This window comes from Dendrobates tinctorius, unplaced genomic scaffold (assembly GCF_039654945.1).
Source record: "Dendrobates tinctorius isolate UK_male_01 unplaced genomic scaffold, ASM3965494v1 ptg000129l, whole genome shotgun sequence".
Lineage (NCBI taxonomy): Eukaryota > Metazoa > Chordata > Amphibia > Anura > Dendrobatidae > Dendrobates > Dendrobates tinctorius.
In genome coordinates this window covers 13,349,133-13,372,091 of record NW_027361797.1, presented here as the reverse complement: position 1 = coordinate 13,372,091, position 22,959 = coordinate 13,349,133, and positions in this window count along the sequence as shown.

The following is a 22,959-nucleotide window of genomic DNA, read 5'->3' as shown; positions in this document are numbered from 1 at the left end:
TGGTGCACACCCGCCGTCAGACACACCGCCGTACTATGAGGGGCCCAGTGCCAGTACCGACGCCCACGAGTGGGCCCCCCTTGCTTGGGCAGGGCCCCAGCATTTGCAATCTTTACCTCTCCCTGCTCCTCCGCTGTGTAGTCTGGGCCGTCAAATCCATACTGTGCCTGACAACGTCTGAGCCTGCCTCCTGGTGTATTGACATATATTTTGAATGTGTACGCTATCCATACATGTTATCCGGGGATACGGTACCCTTTCTCACCTTTGTGCAATCACGTGCAATCCATACTGGGCCTAACACCGTCTGAGCCTGCCTCCTGATGTATAGACATATCTTTTGAATGTGTACGCTATCCATACATGTTATCTGGGGATACGGTACCCTTTCTCACCTTTGTGCAATCACGTGCAATCCATACTGGGCCTAACACCGTCTGAGCCTGCCTCCTGATGTATAGACATATCTTTTGAATGTGTACGCTATCCATACATGTTATCCGGGGATACGGTACCCTTTCTCACCTTTGTGCAATCACGTGCAAGCCATACTGGGCCTAACACCGTCTGAGCCTGCCTCCTGATGTATAGACATATATTTTGAATGTGTACGCTATCCATACATGTTATCCGGGGATACGGTACCCTTTCTCACCTTTGTGCAATCACTTGCAAGCCATACTGGGCCTTACACCGTCTGAGCCTGCCTCCTGATGTATAGACATATATTTTGAATGTGTACGCTATCCATACATGTTATCCGGGGATACGGTACCCTTTCTCACCTTTGTGCAATCACGTGCAATCCATACTGGGCCTAACACCGTCTGAGCCTGCCTCCTGATGAATAGACATATCTTTTGAATGTGTACGCTATCCATACATGTTATCCGGGGATACGGTACCCTTTCTCACCTTTGTGCAATCACTTGCAAGCCATACTGTGCCTGACACCGTCTGATCCTGCCTCCTGATGTATAGACATATCTTTTGAATGTGTACGCTATCCATACATGTTATCCGGGGATACGGTACCCTTTCTCACCTTTGTGCAATCACGTGCAATCCATACTGGGCCTAACACCGTCTGAGCCTGCCTCCTGATGTATAGACATATATTTTGAATGTGTACGCTATCCATACATGTTATCCGGGGATACGGTACCCTTTCTCACCTTTGTGCAATCACTTGCAAGCCATACTGGGCCTTACACCGTCTGAGCCTGCCTCCTGATGTATAGACATATATTTTGAATGTGTATGCTATCCATACATGTTATCCGGGGATATGGTACCCTTTCTCACCTTTGTGCAATCACTTGCAAGCCATACTGTGCCTGACACCGTCTGAGCCTGCCTCCTGATGTATAGACATATCTTTTGAATGTGTACGCTATCCATACATGTTATCCGGGGATACGGTACCCTTTCTCACCTTTGTGCAATCACTTGCAAGCCATACTGGGCCTTACACCGTCTGAGCCTGCCTCCTGATGTATAGACATATATTTTGAATGTGTACGCTATCCATACATGTTATCCGGGGATACGGTACCCTTTCTCACCTTTGTGCAATCACGTGCAATCCATACTGGGCCTAACACCGTCTGAGCCTGCCTCCTGATGTATAGACATATCTTTTGAATGTGTACGCTATCCATACATGTTATCCGGGGATACGGTACCCTTTCTCACCTTTGTGCAATCACTTGCAAGCCATACTGTGCCTGACACCGTCTGATCCTGCCTCCTGATGTATAGACATATCTTTTGAATGTGTACGCTATCCATACATGTTATCCGGGGATACGGTACCCTTTCTCACCTTTGTGCAATCACGTGCAAGCCATACTGGGCCTAACACCGTCTGAGCCTGCCTCCTGATGTATAGACATATATTTTGAATGTGTACGCTATCCATACATGTTATCCGGGGATACGGTACCCTTTCTCACCTTTGTGCAATCACTTGCAAGCCATACTGGGCCTTACACCGTCTGAGCCTGCCTCCTGATGTATAGACATATATTTTGAATGTGTATGCTATCCATACATGTTATCCGGGGATACGGTACCCTTTCTCACCTTTGTGCAATCACTTGCAAGCCATACTGTGCCTGACACCGTCTGAGCCTGCCTCCTGATGTATAGACATATCTTTTGAATGTGTACGCTATCCATACATGTTATCCGGGGATACGGTACCCTTTCTCACCTTTGTGCAATCACGTGTAACCCATTCTGGTCGTGAGAACGACTGGCGAGCTGTTAAGCAAGCTACAGCACCTGTGGTTTGCACACGTAAGTTTTTCATTTTTTTCAGGAATGACGGTTAGGCCTAATTCCGGAACTGCGGTTGACCTGCACTTACTGGGAAATCATCGTTCGCGAGTAATAATTGTAATCAATGATCCCCATCACTATCGTTGTTCAGCGGGTTATCTGCACCTGTAAGCAACAAACGCTGGCCTTTTCAGTGTAGCGCACATGCAGCCACGGACATGTAAGGGCATGACACACCAGTTATTGGCCAATCTCTTGTGCCAGAGCCTCACGTTTCCCTCTAGTAAGCCAGACTCAGACCGCGGGGCATGACGGAGTCTCGTTCGTTAACGGAATTAAGCTTGCAATGTGTGCATCTGTTCTGTAGCTGGCATGGTTGAAGTTGCCCGTGTTGAGTCAAATTACGCCGTAGGCTCCACTCCTGGTGGTGGTGCCCTTCTGGACATTCCTTTAAGGTTCAGCTTTGCAACCATACTGCCCACGTAAAACAAACACTTTGCCTTCATGAACGCTGTTTGGAGGGTCATGACTCGTGGGAATAACGCCGCCCAATCAGTTAACCTGCTAGAGAGATCCTTCGTTGCTCCCAAGCATGACATCACACTCCCTAGGAGGAAGGTAATGCCACTGTGGGGACCGTACTCCTGGGGGCGACACAAGTGCACTGATGCCCAGCCACTGCTCGATGAATCTGTTGGTACATTGACCCAGACCACTACATTCCCCTCGCACGCTACCCGGCCTGAATCTGACCCTGATGAAACTCAGGTTACCCTTCCCATATACAGTTCCATCTTACACGGTGACAAAGAGGAAGCTGCAGATGAAAGTGCAGGTTCGGCCCACCCGCCATCAGACACACCACCGTACTATCAGGGGCCCTGTGCCAGTGCCGTCGCCAACGAGTGGGCCCCCCCTCCTTGCTCAGGATCACAGCACTTGCAAGGCTGAACTACTGTGCAGTGAGATGGAAGATGGGGACGACGAGGAGTCCAGACTAGTACAGGGATTCCCTAGCGAGGAGACTTATTTGATTGTTTTCAATGTTGGGACAGCAATTTTTGGGGAGCACTATACTCTGGAGAATGATAGACGGGGCCCTCCATACACTGGAACATTCCAAAGGTGGACATCAGACACTGGAGCAGCATTTACAGGGCCCATTATACACTAGAGCATTAGAAATGGGGCCCATTATGTTTGGAGCATTATTTGGGCCCATAAGACAGTGGAGCTTCATCCATGGGAACCAACATATACTGTAGCATTATGTGGAGCTCATCATATACTGTTTCAAACATTATATGGGACCAATGATTCTGTATGGAGAAATAGATGGGCCTCGTCATGAGATGTAAAAAGTGAAGTACTTTTCATTGTACTATACCGCTATTTCTCTGCCGTATCGGAGCATGATGAGTTGTGGTATTATATGTTAAAGGGGCGCTCTTTCGCCCAGGGCACATGAAAACCTGGAGCCAGCCCTACCCCCCCACAACTTTAGCCAAATAACCCCCATTTTTCAGTGCGTAACTTGTATTATGAAGTTAATTAAGGTTGACCAGCTTAAGTAAGAAGAATTGATGCTTTTGGCATTCAAATGAGCACTGTAGGTGTGTTTCCTGTCCTCCTCTCACTGTCGACTTTTATTCCCCATTGACTTACATTGGGTTTCGTGTTTCGGGACGACCCCGACTTTTCCCTATAATCGGCCGATCTTGCTCGACCCGACTTTTGGAAAAGTCGGGTTTCACGAAACGAAACTCGACCATAAAAAACCAAAAGTCGCTCAACTCTAATGATGACGACTGCGCGGAACCCAGTCTTACTGGAAGATAGTCACAGTACCTAGGTCCCATCCAATTTGCTGATCTCTGGTGTACAGAACCCAGTACAGTGTAATGATAATAATGAATCTGACTAGTGCAAATAACCCATTCCAGGATGGTGACGAAGACAGGTGTACAGAGCCCAGTCCAGTGTGGTGATGATGATGATGATGACTGGGGCACAGAACCCAGTCAGTGTGGTGGTGGTGATGATGGAGATGACTGGTGCACAGAGCCCAGTACAGTGTGGTGATGGTTGATGACTGGTGCACAGAACCCAGTCCAGTGTGGTGATGGTGGTGATGATAATGATTGGCGCACAGAGCCCAGTACAGTATGGTGATGATGGTGGTGGCGATGATGATGACTGGTGCACAGAGCCCAGTCCAGTGTGGTGATGGTGGTGATGATGATAATGAATGGTGCACAGAGCCCAGTATAGTGTGGTGATGGTGATGATGATGACTGGTGCACAGAGCCCAGTCCAGTGTGGTGATGGTGGTGATGATAATGATTGGTGCACAGAGCCCAGTACAGTGTGGTGATGATAATGACTGGTGCACAGAGTCCAGTACAGTGTGGTGATGGTGGTGATGATGATAATGACTGGTGCACAGAGCCCCGTACAGTGTGGTGATGGTGGTGGTGATGATAATGACTGGTGCATAGAGCCAAGTACAGTGTGGTGGTGGAGATGATGACTGGTGCACAGAGCCCAGTACAGTGTGGTGACGGTGATGATGATGACTGGTGCACAGAGCCCAGTCCAGTGTGGTGATGGTGGTGATGATAATGATTGGTGCACAGAGTCCAGTACAGTGTGGTGATGGTGATGATGATGACTGGTGCACAGATCCCAGTACAGTGTGGTGATGATGATGACTGGTGCACAGAGCCCAGTACAGTGTGTGATGATGGTGGTGATGATAATGACTGGTGCACAGAGTCCAGTACAGTATGGTGATGGTGGTGGTGATGATAATGACTGGTGCACAGAGCCCAGTACAGTATGGTGATGGTGGTGGTGATGATAATGACTGGTGCACAGAGCCCAGTACAGTATGGTGATGATGGTGGTGATGATAATGATTGGTGCACAGAGTCCAGTACAGTGTGGTGATGGGGGTGGTGATGATAATGACTGGTGCACAGAGCCCAGTACAGTGTGGTGATGGTGGTGATGATGATGACTGGTGCACAGAGTCCAGTCCAGTGTGGTGATTGTGCTGATGATAATTATTGGTGCACAGAGCCCAGTACAGTATGGTGATGGTGGTGGTGATGATGATGACTGGTGCACAGAGCCCAGTCCAGTGTGGTGATGATGGTGGTGGTGGTGATGATGATGATGACTGGTGCACAGAGCCCAGTCCAGTGTAGTGATGGTGGTGGTAATGATAATGACTGGTGCACAGAGTCCAGTACAGTGTGGTGATGGTGGTGGTGATGATAATGACTGGTGCACAGAGCCCAGTACAGTGTGGTGATGGTGGTGGTGATATTGACTGGTGCACAGAGCCCAGTACAGTGTGGTGATGGTGGTGGTGGTGATGATGACGACTGGTGCACAGAGCCCAGTCCCCAGCGTGGTGTTGGTGGTGGTGATGATGATGACTGGTGCATAGAGCCCAATACAGTGTGGTGGTGATGATGATGACTGGTGTACAGAGCCCAGTACAGTGTGGTGATGACTGTTGTGGATCTTTTATTCCATGACCGTGTGAGAAGACAGGCGTTTAGCACCATGAGGCTGGTTTCACATTAGCGCTTTTTAAGCGCACGCACGGCCGGGGGTAGCTCCGCCCCCGAGCCGGCTCTCTGCCCGGCGTGCCCGCCCCTTGCTTGTAGCGCCGCCTTCTAGCGCACAGCGGCGCCTGCGATCGGCGCACCCTATCTTTAGCATAGGGTGCGCAGATCGTGCGCCGGCCGTGCGCTAGTTGCACTTTGACCTGCGCTGCGCACTTTTGATGGTGCGCCGTGCACGCCAAAATCAAACTTTTCGGATTTTGGCGCGCACGGCGCACCGTCAAAAGTGCGCAGCGCAGGTCAAAGCGCAACTAGCGCACGGCCTGCGCACGATCTGCGCACCCTATGCTAAAGATAGGGTGCGCCGATCGCAGGCGCCGCTGTGCGCTAGGAGGTGGCGCTACAAGCAAGGGGCGGGCACGCCGGGCAGAGAGCCGGCTCGGGGGCGGAGCTACCCCCGGCCGTGCGTGCGCTTAAAAAGCGCTAATGTGAAACCAGCCTTATACGTTTTCTCTGGCACCTGGGAAATCTAGATAACGCCATGTGTCTGTGGTGCCTGGTATGATGTGTACATGGCGCCCACTTGCATTTGCCATTTTACAGGTTCTCTGTCTTCTGTGCCAGTGAGACCCCCTTCTCTGGAGCATGACAGCACCAGGCCGGACCCTGTAAGCACCCCACCCATCTGTACTTAGTTCTTGGCAGTGAATTAGGAATTGGAAACTTGGCACCATGTTGTGTTTGGCAGGGGGGCATATCCGGAGCCTGGTCATGCTTCCCTATGGTTTGCTGGATGGTATTTTCGGTGCGTGCACAGAGGAGTGGTCAATTTATTGAAAATTGGTGAACCTTGCTTGGAATGAGCACAGGTTTGAAGCCACTAGTGACGAATGAGCGTTCTCAGGTGTTATTGTGGCGTCCCTTAGGCTCAGTCGCCAGAGAGGTACTGCACCTCCTCCTGAGGTGTGGTGCCCCACCATCCAGGTAAGGTGGGAAGCTCCTGACCACGCTCCAACACCTGCACCCCACACGACAAAGTAGTGTAGCAAAGCACCTTCGGCGGCTCCATGCTTGGAGTATAACAAAGCACCCATTGGTGGCTCCCTGCTTGGAACACGAAACGTGCTGGGAGGTGGGTGGAGTTGAGTTTACATTAAAAGAGTGGGAAGAGTTTAGGAGTGATTCAGTCATTCAGTCTTTCAGTCAGCCACTGAGAGTGAGTGAGGATGCAGAAGGACAGAGAGTGAGACAGAGAAGATCCCCGTGAGAGGGATGGATGAAGGAAGTGCTGCAGCAGGCCACAGTGCCCTGGGTCTGCTGGCACAGGAAAGAGACATAGAAAGGAAACCTGATTTTTCCATAGAGAGAAAGGATTAGTACGGAACGTGAGGAGTAAAAGAGAGAACAGAGGACGTGGGTTAGAGGACAACCCTGCCTAGGAGTTCTAAGCACAAGGCCGGGGCCCGGTCCCCGAGGTTGTATGGATACTAATGGTCCTGCAGCAGACACCAGAGGGAATAGAAGTTAACCATACTTTATTCCCACATCAGACTTGGGGGCACAACAGCAACATTGATAGTGAGCCGGGACTAGGAAGCAAGGAGTCCCCGAAGCAGGCTACAGCTGTCTGCCGTACAAGGAAAGTTCATAAGAACATTGGACAGGAGGAACTCCAGTGTAACTCATTACTGGGAGTACTTCATTTATAGGCGCAATAAGAGGAGACGTTCAGAAAGGCACATGTTGGCGGAGTGTTGGAAAGGAGTGTTCCACCTGGCCTGGAGGTTGACTGAGTCCCTGACCCGGAGGACACGGCACAGAGGCAGGCACCTGTTTGCACAACAGACTGTGAGTAAAGCTTTGGAACAACATGCCCTGGTGTCCTCCACTTATTCCTGTGCCAACACATCTACACTGCCCTGGGACTACAGCTTCACCTGTGCGGAGCTTTTACATCTTTGCTGCACCATACCATCAGTCCCAGAGGATCTGCATGCAGCGTCGGCTTAACACCTTCCTTGCCGAACACCACAGGTGGCGTCACAAACTATTCATTTAATCAACTACATTCCACCATTCAATCTCCCTTTTACTTGGGCGCCCAGGGCCACGGACCGGGTCACCGCTGCTGTGACACCTTCCCCCTGAGTGACCGGCCCGGTACCGAGTACCCCACAGCCCTGGGAGGGCGACCCATTATCAGAGTATGGCTGGTTTTACATTTACCTTGTTCTTGTGGGCCGATTTTGCGGCCTCAGTAGATTTCTATGGGGCCGCAAAATCGGGCCGGAAAAAAAGTCCACTGTGTGCCGTAAGGCTGTGATGGCCTTTTTAGCGGCTGTGATAAAAGATCGAGCTTGCTCAATTCTTTTATATGGCGTACGGACACGGCCCCCATTGTAACCAATGGGGCCACAAAAACAAACGGAAGGTTTTTTGTATGGCGCTCTGTGACTTCGGGTTTTGCAGAACACGTTTTTTTTCCCTCAATACTATTTCCATAGTATTGGAAAATTGAAAAACAGCGATCACAAACTTTTTTGCAGTCCATTATTGCGGCAGACCACAAAAAATGCGGCGAAAAGGGCAGCAATAACGGGCTGCAAAAAAGCGGCAAGTGTAAAAGCAGCCTATGTCCTGTGTGCTCCAATAGTATGTTCAGTCCCTGCGGCTGCATGTTAGACAGTCACAACACATCTGGGATATTGCCTAACAAACAGGAATCCCCACATGTGTTGCTGCTGTCTAACAGCCGAGAGACCTGCAGCCGCGGGGACTGAACATACTAATCGGGCACGCCGAGGACACTCGGATACCACCTTACCTGAGCACGCTCGCTCATCAGTAGAAGCCACTTTATGGTTGATCAGCACAGGGAGTAAAACAAATGTAGAAAATCTGCGACTAATCTGCTGCAAAATCTGCGTGAGACTCTGTTCTGGAGGGCAATTTGTGTTTAGATTCTGTGTGGAATTTTTTTGCAGCGAGTGGGAGAGATTTGGTACAATCACATCCACTTTGTTACTGTTACACCCAGCAGACTTTTCACCTAGAGTATCGGATGTAAAAAGTGTACAGATCGGAAACCGCACAATGCCGCGCACTGTATAGAGCAGCTCCGCTTTACTGAAGTGAATAGGAGCTGATCTGCAGTACCTGAGAACGGCCACTACACAGTGTGAGGCGCTGTGCTGTTCTGCCTCTGCACGCTGTTTACAGCTGATTGGTGGGGAGTGTCGGCTTTCAGATCACCACCGATCTCATATTGATGACCTACCCACAGGACAATTGTTATATCTGAGTACCAAAAAACCCCTTTATTACCAGGAGAATCAAAATACTGTTTTTTTATGTCACTTACTGTAGAAATAAATCCAAAAATGAATTTGGCTTCTAGAATGTGTCCATCTGACTATTGTAGGAGGATCTTTACCTGTCACAAGAAGGATTCAGGAGTAAATCTGGGCAACGATGAGGAAGCAAAATACAGCCGCCATGTCCTGCCGTCTGTAATCTGTCCCCTCAGTGTTGCTGTATATTGCCCCCCACTGAATCTGACCTTCACTGGTGAGTTCAGACCTATGTGATGCGCAATATAAGGACTGACCAGAACCTGACATCCTCCTAGGAGTATATGATGTGTTCAGGTCAGGAGACCCGCGGCCGGTCCATGCGGTCAGTCCGTGCATCGTGGTCCGGACGCTGTCTGTGGTACGCTCTTTAGGGCTCTCGCTGCCATATGTTGTGGTTATGGAATGAATTTTATTGAGTCTGGCTGAAAGAACAATAAATCCTTGGTCAGCCAGCAGTAGTGACTCTAGGCCGCTAATCCTTGACGGACACTTGCTCAGTAGTGACCAGTAGATGCTGTCGTGCGCACTTAGGCCTCTTCCACATATGAGTTTTTTGTCATCAGTCACAATCCGTCGAATTTTGAAAAAAACGGATCTGGTGACTGATGCCGCTGTATCTGTTTTTTCTCATAGATTTGTATTAGCGACAGATGGCCACACGTTTCATCCGTCGTTCAACGGATCTGTCGAAAATTCTTTGTCCGTCGGCCGGAGACAACGAACATAGGAAGATTTTTTGTCACCGTCGAAAAATGGGACAGCTGTCCGGTATTTGCTAGAATGGAAGCCTATGGGCGACGCATTTGTCCGACAAATGATGGAATCCGGCAACGGATTCCATTTTTTTTTTAACTGTGCATGTGCTGACACTGTGCCTGTATGGTGTGTGCGGGCTGTGTGTGTGTGCCTGTGTGACGGGGGGTATGCGTGTATGTGTGTGTGCGTGCAGGCATCGTCCGATGGGACTACAAGTCCCATCCGGGCTCTGCCTTCCACAGTGACAGTGATTGACTTCTGCCCAGTTGCTTGCCAGCAGCATGGATGCTTCTCTAAATCAGGTCTCATAAAGTCATTCCAACATTTCAGGTTACCACAGGCAAGGTGATAACTTGTGGATTCGTGCAGCTCTGAGCTCTACCCACTATACACCGCTGTCTCTGGCAGTGCCATAGAGAATGAATAGAGCAGACGCCCCTTGTGACATTTCACAAGCCTGATCGCCGGATCTGTTGGGATCCCAGCGGCTGGATAGCTGATACCATTTGAAATGTTGAAAATAACCCTTTAAAGCAACTTTCCACTCTGGGACTGAGAAATATTCACTTCACATGTATAGTCACCATCCTAGTGCCCTCTGTTTGCTTCCCGATGCCTCTTTCTCTGAGGCCAGCATTCCTTTCCTTCCAAGATGGCCGCCTCAGTGGCATAAGGAGTGAAGTAATCGCTCTAAGTCACCCCTGCTATTCCTATTCCATGTAACAAGGATGGTAAGGGAGGTGGCTTAGACTTATTGATGCACTTCTCAAGCCAATTTTGCAACCATTTTGCATATGGGAGGAAAGCAACACTGGCCTCAGAGAATGGGGCATCGCCAGCCAAACGGAGGGCACCAAGCTGTGACTAAACTGTGAAGTGTATCGTCCCTTTCCAGTCACAGTTTTAACATCTTGACAGAATATACTATATTATATTCATGAAGAGAGAGATTGCTGTCTGCGCGGCAGGCGGTGGCCGTGGAGCGCGGCAGGCAGTGGATGTGGAGCGCGGCAGGCAGTGAAGCGCGGCAGGCAGTGGCTGTGGAGCGTGGCAGGCGATAACCGTGGAGCGCGGCAGGCGGTGGCTGTGGAGTGCGGCAGGCGGTGGCTGTGGAGCGCGGCAGGCGGTGGCCGTGGAGCGCGGCAGGCGGTGGCCGTGGAGCGCGGCAGGCGGTGTCTGTGGAGCGCGGCAGGCGGTATCTGTGGAGAGCGGCAGGCGGTATCTGTGGAGAGCGGCAGGAGGTGGATGTGGAGTGCGGCAGGCGGTGGCCGTGAAGCGCGGCAGGCAGTGGCTGTGGAGCGTGGCAGGCGATAACCGTGGAGCGCGGCAGGCGGTGGCCGTGTAGCGCGGCAGGCGGTGTCTATGGAGCGCGGCAGGCAGTGGCTGTGGAGCGCGGCAGGCAGTGGCCGTGGAGCGCGGCAGGCGGTGGCTGTGGAGCGCGGCATGCGGTGGCTGTGGAGCGCAGCAGGCGGTGGCTGTGGAGCGCGGCAGGCGGTGGCTGTGGAGCGCGGCAGGCAGTGACCGTGGAGCACTGCAGGCGATTATATTATAATCAAAAGTATTGACCAAAAAATACATCTAAATAAAGTGCAGTGCATATATAAAGCGATTTCTAGTCAAAAAAGTACATATCAGTAAAAAATAAATCCCACACCCCACACCCCAACGCGCGTTTCACACGTTGCTTCCTCAGGGAATTGTTCTTTAATATTTAAATTTATTATGGGATTTATTTTTTACTGATATGTACTTTTTTGGCTAGAAATCACTTTATATATGCACTGCACTTTATTTAGATGTATTTTTTGGTCAATACTTTTGATTATAATTTATTAAATTGGATTGCTACTATATGGAATATATGTGCTGCTTCACTTCCCCCTCTTTTTGCTTTTTTATTGTCTTTTTGTGTTGGGATTTTAATGTGTCCTATGGTGTCCTTAATAAAAGTATTTATATTGATTTCAATATTGTAATTGTGTTATTGGCTCTTTTTGGATAGGTGGCTTATTTTTGTTTTATCATACCCAAACATGTGTGGATCCTAAGGGTGCGTGCACAAGCTGCGGATTCTGCTGCGGATTTGGCCCTGCGGCTCCCCAGCAGAATCCGCTGCATTGTACAGCACCATTAGGCTATGTACACACGCTGCAGATTTGGCCCTGCGGCTCCCCAGCAGAATCCGCTGCATTGTACAGCACCATTAGGCTATGTACACACGCTGCAGATTTGGCCGTGCGGCTCCCCAGCAGAATCCGCTGCGTTGTACAGCACCATTAGGCTATGTACACACTCTGCGGATTTGGCCCTGCGGCTCCCCAGCAGAATCCGCTGCGTTGTACAGCACCATTAGGCTATGTACACACGCTGCAGATTTGGCCCTGCGGCTCCACAGCAGAATCTGCTGCGTTGTACAGCACCATTAGGCTATGTACACACGCTGCAGATTTGGCCTCTGCGGATCCGCAGCAGTTCTGCAGTGTACAGTTCAAGGTAAGTCTATGTGACTTACACTCCGCGGTGCCCACGCAGCGGATTTTTAACTGTAGAAAAGCTGCGGTTTTGAATCCGCAGAATTGACGTCAATTCTTTCTGCGGATTCCGCTGCGGTTTGCCATCTATTCCATCGTCCAGGTGGCAAACCGCAGGGGAAAAGCACAGGCCAATCCGCAGGTCATTTGAGCTGTGGATTTATCTGTGGATCCGCAGATACAAACCCGCGGGTGAATCCGCAGCGTGTGCACATGGCCTTATAATGAATGGAAAATGGAAACCGCAAGGGGGCGTGGCTTGAGCTGGCTATGGAGTAGCAAGCACAGCTCAGGAGCTCTGAGGAGGCATCCTCCAAATCTACGATTGTGCCCTCCAAAAGTGCCAGTGTGCCTGCATTTAGGCACAATCCCCGGTTCTGTGTGGTGCCGCGGGGGTTAGAACGAAGGCGGAGGGATCTAAAGCTCCTCAGCGTCCTCTCTCTTGAGCGCTACCTTCCCTGCATCTAGGAGACGTGAGGTGGAAGGACACAAAATAATCCTAAAGTTGTACACTCTTACTTGCGTTGGGCCCGCCTACCGCCTAAAAAAGAATTGTCATTTTTCCTGGTTGGTCCCCACCTGTACCGGGCCCCTTGTGGGTCGCTGGGCACTAGCATTCAGCCCTACTGCTGTGAATTGTGCGGCGCTGTGGGAAATAGAACGGGGCGGAAGACTCTACTCCCCCAAGCTGTGTGGAATACTGGCCGTCGGCCTGTCATAGCCGCACGGCGGAAGGACACAAAATAGTGCCAAAGTTGAGCTCATCCTAGTGACGGACTTACTTGTTGCTTAATTAAAGGTCTTTAATTAATTCTGGAGGGACCCCCCACCTGTACCGGGGCTATCATTAGTTGCCGTGTTCCTGCATTTAGCCTCACTCCTCTCCATTACTGAGCGGTGCTGCGGCTCACAACAGAGGTGGAGGAATCTGCATCTCATTAGCTGCACTATTTTCGCTGGGCGGAAGGACACTAATTACTAGTTTACGGCGGTTTCTCCTTACACATAAAAAGGAAGAATTGTAAGCTTCTCTGGGAAGTCCCCCGCCCGCCGGGCCCTCTGAAAGGGCAAGAGTGCTTTCATTTAGCCCCATTCTACGCTTGTACTGAGCGGTGAGTCATAGGAGTTACAGAGAGGGCGGAGGGATCTGCCTTATTCTGTCAGCGCCGTGCTCCTGCTCCCAGGTTGTGTGCAGCTGATTCCTCATAGACTCAATATTAGATAACAAATAACTTTGTTGCCCTATGAAGGGCGGGCCCGAAAAATTTCTTGCACAGGGGCCCACTACAGTCTATGTCCGCCCCTGCACTAGTGTGAACGCAGCCCCACTCATGCAGCCCCTAACCAGGACCCCCATACATGCTCCCAATACATTTAATTATCATTACCACAGCACAGGGCACAAGCCTTTCTAGTGAGGCAGGAAAGATCACTGTATGACAGAGCAGCATGCGGACATAGTCTATATTATGTCTGCAGACTGATCCCATACAGCTAGGGCCGGCGTCAGCACCCGGCGTACCCGGGCAAGTGCCTGGGCACTGGCGAGACGGGGGGGCCCACTCGGCATCTGAACAAGTTTTTTTTTTTTTTTTTTTTTATTTATATGTCCGCTCATACTGACCACTATCTTTTTTTCCTGTGTGTGAGAGCATGCGACCAACATGTTACCGCTCATTAAGGTCTTGAATTTGGATGCCACTCCTAATGGGGCCATTATCCTGTATGGAGCATTATATGGGGCCCATTATCCTGTATGAAGCATTATATGGGGCCCATTATCCTGTATGAAGCATTATATGGGGCCCATTATCCTGTATGAAGCATTATATGGGGCCCATTATCCTGTATGGAGCATTATATGGGGCCCATTATCCTGTATGAAGCATTATATGGGGCCCATTATCCTGTATGGAGCATTATATGGGGCCATTATCCTGTATGGAGCATTATATTGGGCCCATTATTCTATATGGAGCATTATATGGTTTCCATTATTCTGTATGGAACACTACAGTGGGGCAAAAAAGTATTTAGTCAGTCAGCAATAGTGCAAGTTCCACCACTTAAAAAGATGAGAGGCGTCTGTAATTTACATCATAGGTAGACCTCAACGCACGATCAAAAAGACGGATATAAATAACCATGGTACCGCTGAAAACGTCATCTTGTCCCGCAAAAATGAGCCGCCATACAGCATCATCAGTGAAAAAATAAAAAGTTATAGCTCGAAGAATAAAGCGATGCAAAAATAATTATTTTGTATATAAAATTGTTTTCATCGCATAAAAGCGCCAAAACATAGAAAAAGACATAAATGAGGTATCGGTGTAATCATACTGACCCGAAGAATAAAACCACTTTTACCGGATGCGGAATGTTGTAAACTCACCCCCCAAAAGAAATTCATGAATTGATGGTTTTTGTTCATTCTGCGTCCCAAAAATCGAAATAAAAAGCGATCAAAAAATGTCACGTGACCGAAATTGGTACCAATGAAAACATCAACTCATCCTGCAAAAAATAAGACCTCACATGAGTCGGTGGGTCAAAATATGGAAAAAGTATAGCTCTCAAAATGTGGTGATGCAAAAACTATTTTTACAATAAAAAGCATCTATTAGCTTGTGACAGCTGCCAAACATAAAAACCCACCATAAATAGTAAATCAAACTCCCCTTTATTACCCCCTTAGTTAGGGAAAAATAATAAAATTAAAAAAATGTATTTATTTCCATTTTCCCATTAGGGCTAGCTTTAGGGCTAGGGTTAGGGCTGAGATTAGGGTTAGGGGTGTGTTGGGGTTAGGGTTGGAGTTAGAATTGGGGAGTTTCAACAGTTTAGGCACATCAGAGGTTCTCCAAACGCGACATGACACCCGCAGACAATTCCATCAAAGTCTGCATTCCAAAATGTCACTACTTCCCTTCAGAGCCACGACATGTGCCCATACAGTAGTTTTCTCCCACATATGGGGTATCAGCGTGCTCAGTAAAAATTGGACAACAACTTTTGTTGTCCAATTTCTCCTTTTACCCTTGGGAAAATAAAAAAATTGGGGACTAAAAGATTTCCATTTTCCAATTAGGGCTAGGGTTAGGGCTAGAGTTAGGGATGAGATTAGGGTTAGGGGTGTGTTGGGGTTAGGGTTGGAGTTAGAATTGGGGGGTTTCCACTGTTTAGGCACATAAGGTGCTCTCCAAATGCAACATGGCGTCTGATCTCAATTCCAGCCAATTCTGCGTTGAAAAAGTCAAACGGTGCTCCTTCCCTTCCAAGCTCTGCCATGCGCCCAAACAGTGTTTTACCCTCACATATGGGGTATCAGCCTACTCAGGACAAATTGCAAAACAACTTTTGGGGTCCAATTTCTCCTGTTAACCTTAGGAAAACAAAAAATGGGGGCAAAAATATCATTTTTGAGGAAAAAATATGATTTTTTATTTTCACACCCTGGCGTTATAAACTTCTGTGAAGCCCTTGGGGGTTCAAAGTGCTCACCACACATCTAGATAAGTTCCTTTGGGGGGTCTAGTTTCCAAAATGGGGTCACTTGTGCGGGGTTTCAACAGTTTAGGCACATCAGAGGCTCTCCAAATGCAGCATGACACCCGCAGACCATTCCATCAAAATCTGCATTCCAAAACGTCACTACTTCCATTCCAAGCCCCAACGTGTGCCCATACAGTAGTTTTCTCCCACATATGGGGTATCAGTGTACTCAGGACCAATTGGACAACAACTTTTGGGTCCAATTTCTTCTGTTACCCTTGGCAAAATAAAAAATGGGGACTAAAAGATCATGTTTGTGATTTTGTGTTTTTTTTATTTTCCCGGTGTTATAAACTTCTGATTAGCCCTTAGGGGTTAAAAGTTCTCACTACATATCTAGAAAGGTTCCTTGGGGGGTCTAGTTTCCAAAATGGGGTCATTTGTGGGGTGTTTCCACTGTTTAGGTACATCTTGGGTCTCTCCAAACGTGACATGGCGTCCGATCTGAATTCCAGCCAATTTTGCACTGAAAAAGTCAAATGGTGCTCCTTCCCTTCTGAGCTCTGCTATGCGCCGAAACAGTGGTTCTCTCCCACATATCAGGTATCACCGTACTCAGTACCAATTGCACAATACCTTTTGCAGTCCAATTTCTCCTGTTACCCTTGGTAAAATAAAAAAAAATTGGACCTGAAGTAATTTTTTTGTGAAAAAAAGTTAAATGTTCATTTTTTTAAGCATTCAAAAAATTCCTGTGAAGCACCTGAAGGGTTAATAAACTTCTTGAATGTGGTTTTGAGCACCTTGAGGGGTGCAGTTTTTAGAATGGTATCACTTTGGGGTATTTTCTATCATATAGACCCCTCAAAGTGACTTCAAATGTGATGCCGTCCTTAAAAATAAAATGGTGTTGCAGAAATGAGAAATCGCTGGTCAATTTTTAACCCTTATAACTTCCTAACAAAAAAAAATTTTGGTTCCAAAATTGTGCTGATATAAAGGAAACATATGGGAAATGTTATTTATAAAGTTTTTTGTGTGCCATATCTCTGTGATTTTAGGCCATAAAAATTCAAAGTTGGAAAATTGCCAAATTTTCAAAATTTTTGCCAAATTTCCGTTTTGTTCACAAATAAACGCAAGTTATATCAATGAAATTTTACCACTAACATGAAGTACAATATGTCACGAGAAAACAATGTCAGAATCACTGGGATCCCTGGAAGCGTACCAGAGTTATTACCTCATAAAGGGACAGTGGCAGAATTGTATAAATTGGCCCGATCATGAACGTGCAAACCACCTTTGGGGGTAAAAGGGTTAAGAGTAGTGTTGAGCATTCCGATACCGCAAGTATCGGGTATCGGCCAATATTAGCTGTATCGGAATTCTGATACTGACTTGCGATACTTTTTTCATATCGGATAACGGAATCGGAAGTTCCCATAATGCTATGAGCCTGCTCGCTTTGATTCAGCCAATGGGAATCCTCAGAAGTGTGGGCACATCCTGTTAGGCATGTAGGCATGTTAACTATTGGCATGGCTGTGATTGGCTGCTGAAATGATGTGATGATGCACTATAAAAGCCACTGCTGCCGCCATTTCTGGTCACTCTGCTGTGAATTCAGTTAGGGACAGGCTGCTGTTGAAGACTGTGAGGGACAGTTAGAAATAGTGATTCTACAAAACATATTGTGCTTTAACCAGGCTACATAAACCACCACTGTAGCTTTCTTTTCCCTAGCAGCAGTGTTCACAGCTGTCTGCAAGGGCTGTGTGAGTGCAGCTCACGCTGTGGAGTGGGTCCTGTAGCTACATCTGGTTTAGGCCGCCCAGCGTGCCTCACTGCTGCCTCATACATATTTTTCTTCTTGAGCTGCTTATTTTTCAAAAATTCTATCTAGTGTGCTTCCATCTGTATCCATATACGTTGGTTGCAAACACTAGTAGTAGACAGCGGAGCCTTTCTGCAGCCTTTCAGTGCTAGTGCCCACTTAGCTGCACTGTTCACGGCTGTCTGAGAGGTCTCTGACTGTGTGTGAGTGCAGCTCACGCTGAGTAGTGTGTCCTGCAGCTACGTCTGGTTGTAGGCTGCTCAGCGTGCTTCACTGCCTCACACATATTTTTCTTTAATTGCAGCTCATTTTTTCTTCTCCTATTAGTGTGCATCCATCCGTATCCATCTACATTGGTTGGTTGCAAATACTATATAGGAGTAGATAGAGGAGCCTTTTTTCTGGCTTGTGCCCTTCATCTGCAGCCAGATTAGTATTACCCAATTTTTTTGGAGCCTCATCTTTTGCATTGTAGGTTTCCTGCCTGCATTGTAATAGCTCCAAAAAGTTGGTGATACTATCACTTTCAAATCTTTGGTCACATCCTTTTAGTTTTTTTTTTAAAAAAAACCCAATAAAGTTCACCAAACACTACATTTGAAAGTTGTGTAGGCCACATTAGCTCCTATTAAAGTGTAGTCCACACACACACTTCATAAAATTAGTGTTTCTTCTACCTGTAACCAGCTGTTCAGGAATAAGCACACTAAGCCCCCCCTTTGTACTTTTCTGCCTATCTTTATCAGTCTAGCAAGATGAAGAAGGCAGGGAGTAAGGCACGTGGGCGTGGGCGTGGAGTTTCAGCAGGGAGAGGACGTGGGGATTCTGCAGGGAGAGGACGTGGGGATTCTGCAGGGAGAGGAAGTGGGGATTCTGTGCCTGCTGCAGGCACCAGTGAGTCAGCATCCCCCAGTTTTAGCAGGCAACAGTCCTTTATGCGCAGCTTTGTAGGACCTCGCCATACCCCACTGCTGCGGGAGGAACAAATTGAGGCCGTTGTCGGATGGATGGCAGCTAACGCATCGACTTCAATGACTTCCACATCCTCTCAGGGCCAGAGCACCGAAGAGCAACCATCTGTCTCTTCACCACCTGCCAAAGTGCCCAGGCAGTCAGAGAGCCCTGGACAGGAGCCATCACAGTCTCTACTTCTGTTCTCTGAATCTGTTGGCTTGGAAAGAGGGGGCCAGCCAAGCAGCATTCCAGAATGTGAAGAAGAGGGAGTATGCAGTGATGCGCAACTTCTTTGTCCCTCTGAATCTGAAGAGGCGGGTGGGCCAGTGCCTATGGTCAGCACACCACAGTACGCATCAGATGATGACGAGACACAGGTGCCACTTTCTGGTGCGTACGGTGCTGGCGAGACAACCCAGGAGAAGCAGGTGTTTGAAGAGGGGAGCGTAGATGATGAGGTCCTTGACCCATCATGGCGTGAGGAACAGGAAGGTGGTGGGAGCGGCTCTGAGGAAGAGATTCCCCGAACGGCCAAAACAGGAGGGAGAGGGAGGGGGCAGACTTGGTTGACTGTAGCCTCCACTTCAGCACCCGTTAGGAGCATTCCTCTTTCAAAAGCCAAAACGGGCGCTCCCAAGACTTGCAGTGCGTGGTCTGTTATGAATGAGTCACCGTAGGAGGCAAAAACAGAATTGCTAGCTAAGTCCAGAAAACCAGAGAAGTTGGCAGCTATCGGATTGCAGACCACTGAACCTAACAACAACAACTAGCAGTAGCCGTGGGGGGTTCCTACAGTGCCCTAGACCCCTCGATCACAGCCGGAGAACTACATAGCCTAAAGACAGAAAGTGAAATCTAAACTGTCCCAGAGCAGACCCCAAAGCAATAGGCAGCCCCCATCATATAATGACGGTGAAGCAAGATGAAAAAACACTCATACAGATAGAAAGATAGGCTGAGCAAATGATGGGGCCCAAGCTAACTAAATAGGACAGGATAGAAAAGCTGCTGTCTGCAATCCGCCAAAACCCTCTCAAAGCAAGAGCCAACAGACTGATAGGGAAAAAAGCCCTGAAGACGCTAGGCTTCAAAAGACTATATCAGTACTCAGGTATTTTCTGAAGACAGAGCAAAAAGGAATTCAGCTCACCCAGCAGGGAAAGGAAGAAATCCAGAAAAACAAGGCAAAACAAAACCTAAGCACAAATGCAAAAAGCAGAGAAGAAAACTTAGCTTTTGAGGAGCAGGAATCAGACTGGTCTCCAAGAATCCCTCAGAGAAATCACCCGCAAGGCAGAAGGGCGTGGGCTGCCTTATATCCAGTCAGCAATTCCAGTCACCCAGTCATCATCATTCTGCTCAGATGCTTTGTAATCAACCTCACTACCTTCCTTCACCAGAAGAGGGAGTTCATCAGACCTCAATGGTGAAGGGGAAAATGAACTCACAACAGTGGTCCTTTTTTGACACAGTTGCAGATGACATTTGCTTTGTCAAATGCAAGCTGTGTCATCAGAGAGTCAAAAGAGGGAAAAATGTCAGCAACCTCAATACCACTAATATGTGGAAACATGTGCGGACCAAGCATGAGGTGGAGTTACACAGACACACTGAAGACGTAGGCCAACGTACAGCACCACCTACCACCTCTTCAGCTCGTGTTGGGGCCTCTTCCTCCAGCTCACACACAGCTGGTTCGGCTTCCTCACAGGATCGCCAAGGAAGAACCTCTGGCACTGTTGTCCGGAGACCCTGTGACATTCCACCCACAGCACCACGTTTCCAGTAATCCTCACACTCCCAGGCCACTCGACAGCCATCGGTAGCACAGGCATGGTATAAAAGGCGGCCATACTCGGCAAACCATCCCCGAGCGCAGCTTCTGAATGCTGGCATTGCCAAACTACTGGCACTTGAAATGCTCTCATTCAGGCTGGTGGAGACTGACACCTTCCGGGACTTCATGGCATTGGCAGTCCCACAATACACCATGCTCAGCCACTTTTATTTCAGCAGGCGAGCCGTCCCTGCCCTGCAGAAACATGTGGAGGGAAAAATAAAACATGCGCTACTAAACGCCGTTAGTAGCAATGTCCACCTGACCACTGATGCGTGGACCAGTAACCATGGACAGGGACGATACCTTTCCCTCACTGTCCATTGGGTCAATGTTGTGGAGCCGGGTACAGATCTGGAGAGTGGCGCTGAACGTGTTCTGCCAACTCCACTGATTGCAGGAATCCAGTCTGTACACATAGACTCCTCCTCCTACTCAAGTTCCTCAGAAACAGCGCAGCAGGAGCCTGTTATGACCGATATGAGCACAGCCGTGGCCAAACGTCAACAGGCCATACTCAAATTAATTTCTTTGGGGAATAGAAGCCACACAGCGCAGGAGCTCTGGAATGCCATCAAGCAGGAGAGCGACGTGTGGTTTGTGCCAGCGAATCTCCAGCCGGGCTTGGTAGTGTGTGACAATGGCCGAAATCTGGTGGCAGCTCTTGGCCTAGGCAACCTCACTCACATCCCATGTCTGGCACATGTGCTGAACTTGGTCGTGCAGAGCTTTCTGAGGGACTATCCGGATCTTGATGCACTGCTGCACAAGGTCCGCATAGAGTGCGCTCACTTGCGGCGTTCCAGCACGGCAAGATCGCGCCTTGCTGCTCTGCAGCGCCGATTCCGCCTTCCGGAACATCGCATCATATGTGACCTACCCACCAGGTGGAATTCAACGTTACATAGGTTGGAGCGGTTGTGTGAGCAGCAGGCAGCAGTCATGGAGTACCAGCTGCATCAGGCGCAAACAAGTCGCACTGCGCCGGTCACACTTCAGCACCACTGAGTGGGCCTCTATGAAGGACATCTGCCTCGATTTACGTGCCTTCGATGATTCCACGCAGATGGCGAGTGCAGATGATGCACTAGTCAGCATGACTGTCCCCCTTATCTGCCTGCTTCAAAAAACACTGCAAGCACTAAGGGAGGAGGTTTTGGAAGAGGTGGAGGATGAGGAGTCCCAAATGCCATCTGCTTCTGGACAGTCTGCGCAACGTGGTTCCTCACAAAGGCCTAGGCAGGGGACACTTTGTGAGGAGGATGAGGAGGAGTCGATGGAGGAGGAAGACATCTCTCCAGAGGAGGGAGGTACACAAAGCTCTAGTCAGTATGTACAGCGAGGGTGGGGTGATGCAGAGCAGGCAGAGATCACGCCTCAAGCAGGGGACAGCGGTTCTTTGGCAGTTGGGAGTCTGCAGCACATGGTTAATTTCATGCTGCAGTGCCTGAGAAACGACCGACGCATCGCCCACATTCTCTACATGGCTGATTATTGGGTGTACACCCTCCTAGATCCTCGCTACCGGGACAACTTACAAAGCCTCATACCAACGTTGAACCGGGAGCGTAAACTGCGGGAGTACCAAGACACACTGATGCAGTCCATCATGTTTTACATTCCACCCGACAGCAGTGGTGCTAGTGCTTTACAAAGCAGCTCTGTGTGTCGAGGCAGTGGAGGAAACACGGCACAAAGAGGGAGCAGAGGCAGCGCCTCAGCACAAGGCAACACCACCATGGCCCAAATGTGGCAAAGTTTTGTGTGTCCGCCACAATTGTCTACACCATCACAGACGGCTCCAGTCAGCAGGAGGCAACGTTTCTGTCAGATGGTGACAGATTACATGTCTTGCCCTGTCAGTGTACTCCCAGATGGCTCTTCCCCCTTCAAGTTTTGGGTCTCTAAGCTGGATACATGGCCAGAGCTTAGCCAGTATGCATTGGAGGTGCTGGCTTGCCCTGCTGCCAGTGTATTATCGGAACGCGTCTTTAGTGCCGTAGGTGGTGTACTAACAGACTGTTGTGTTATGAGCTCAATTTCTCCTTCACCTTTGATGTCCGATGAACTCCCTCTGCTGGTGAAAGGAGGTAGTGAAATTGATTTGGATGGGAAAAACCTGTCATCTGAACAGGTGGAGTGTGATTGGACATCTGGAATCTCTGAGTGGATATAAGGCCGCCGACGCCCTGCTGGGTTGCTGGTGATCCTCTCTGCTCTGAGCTCTGGCCTCCAGTTTAGTCCTGTTTACTAAAGCTAAATTTGTGCTCTGCTATCGTTCCATGAGATTTTGTCTGGTTTACTTAGTTTTTGTGTTCAGCCAGCCCTGGTTGGGACTGGC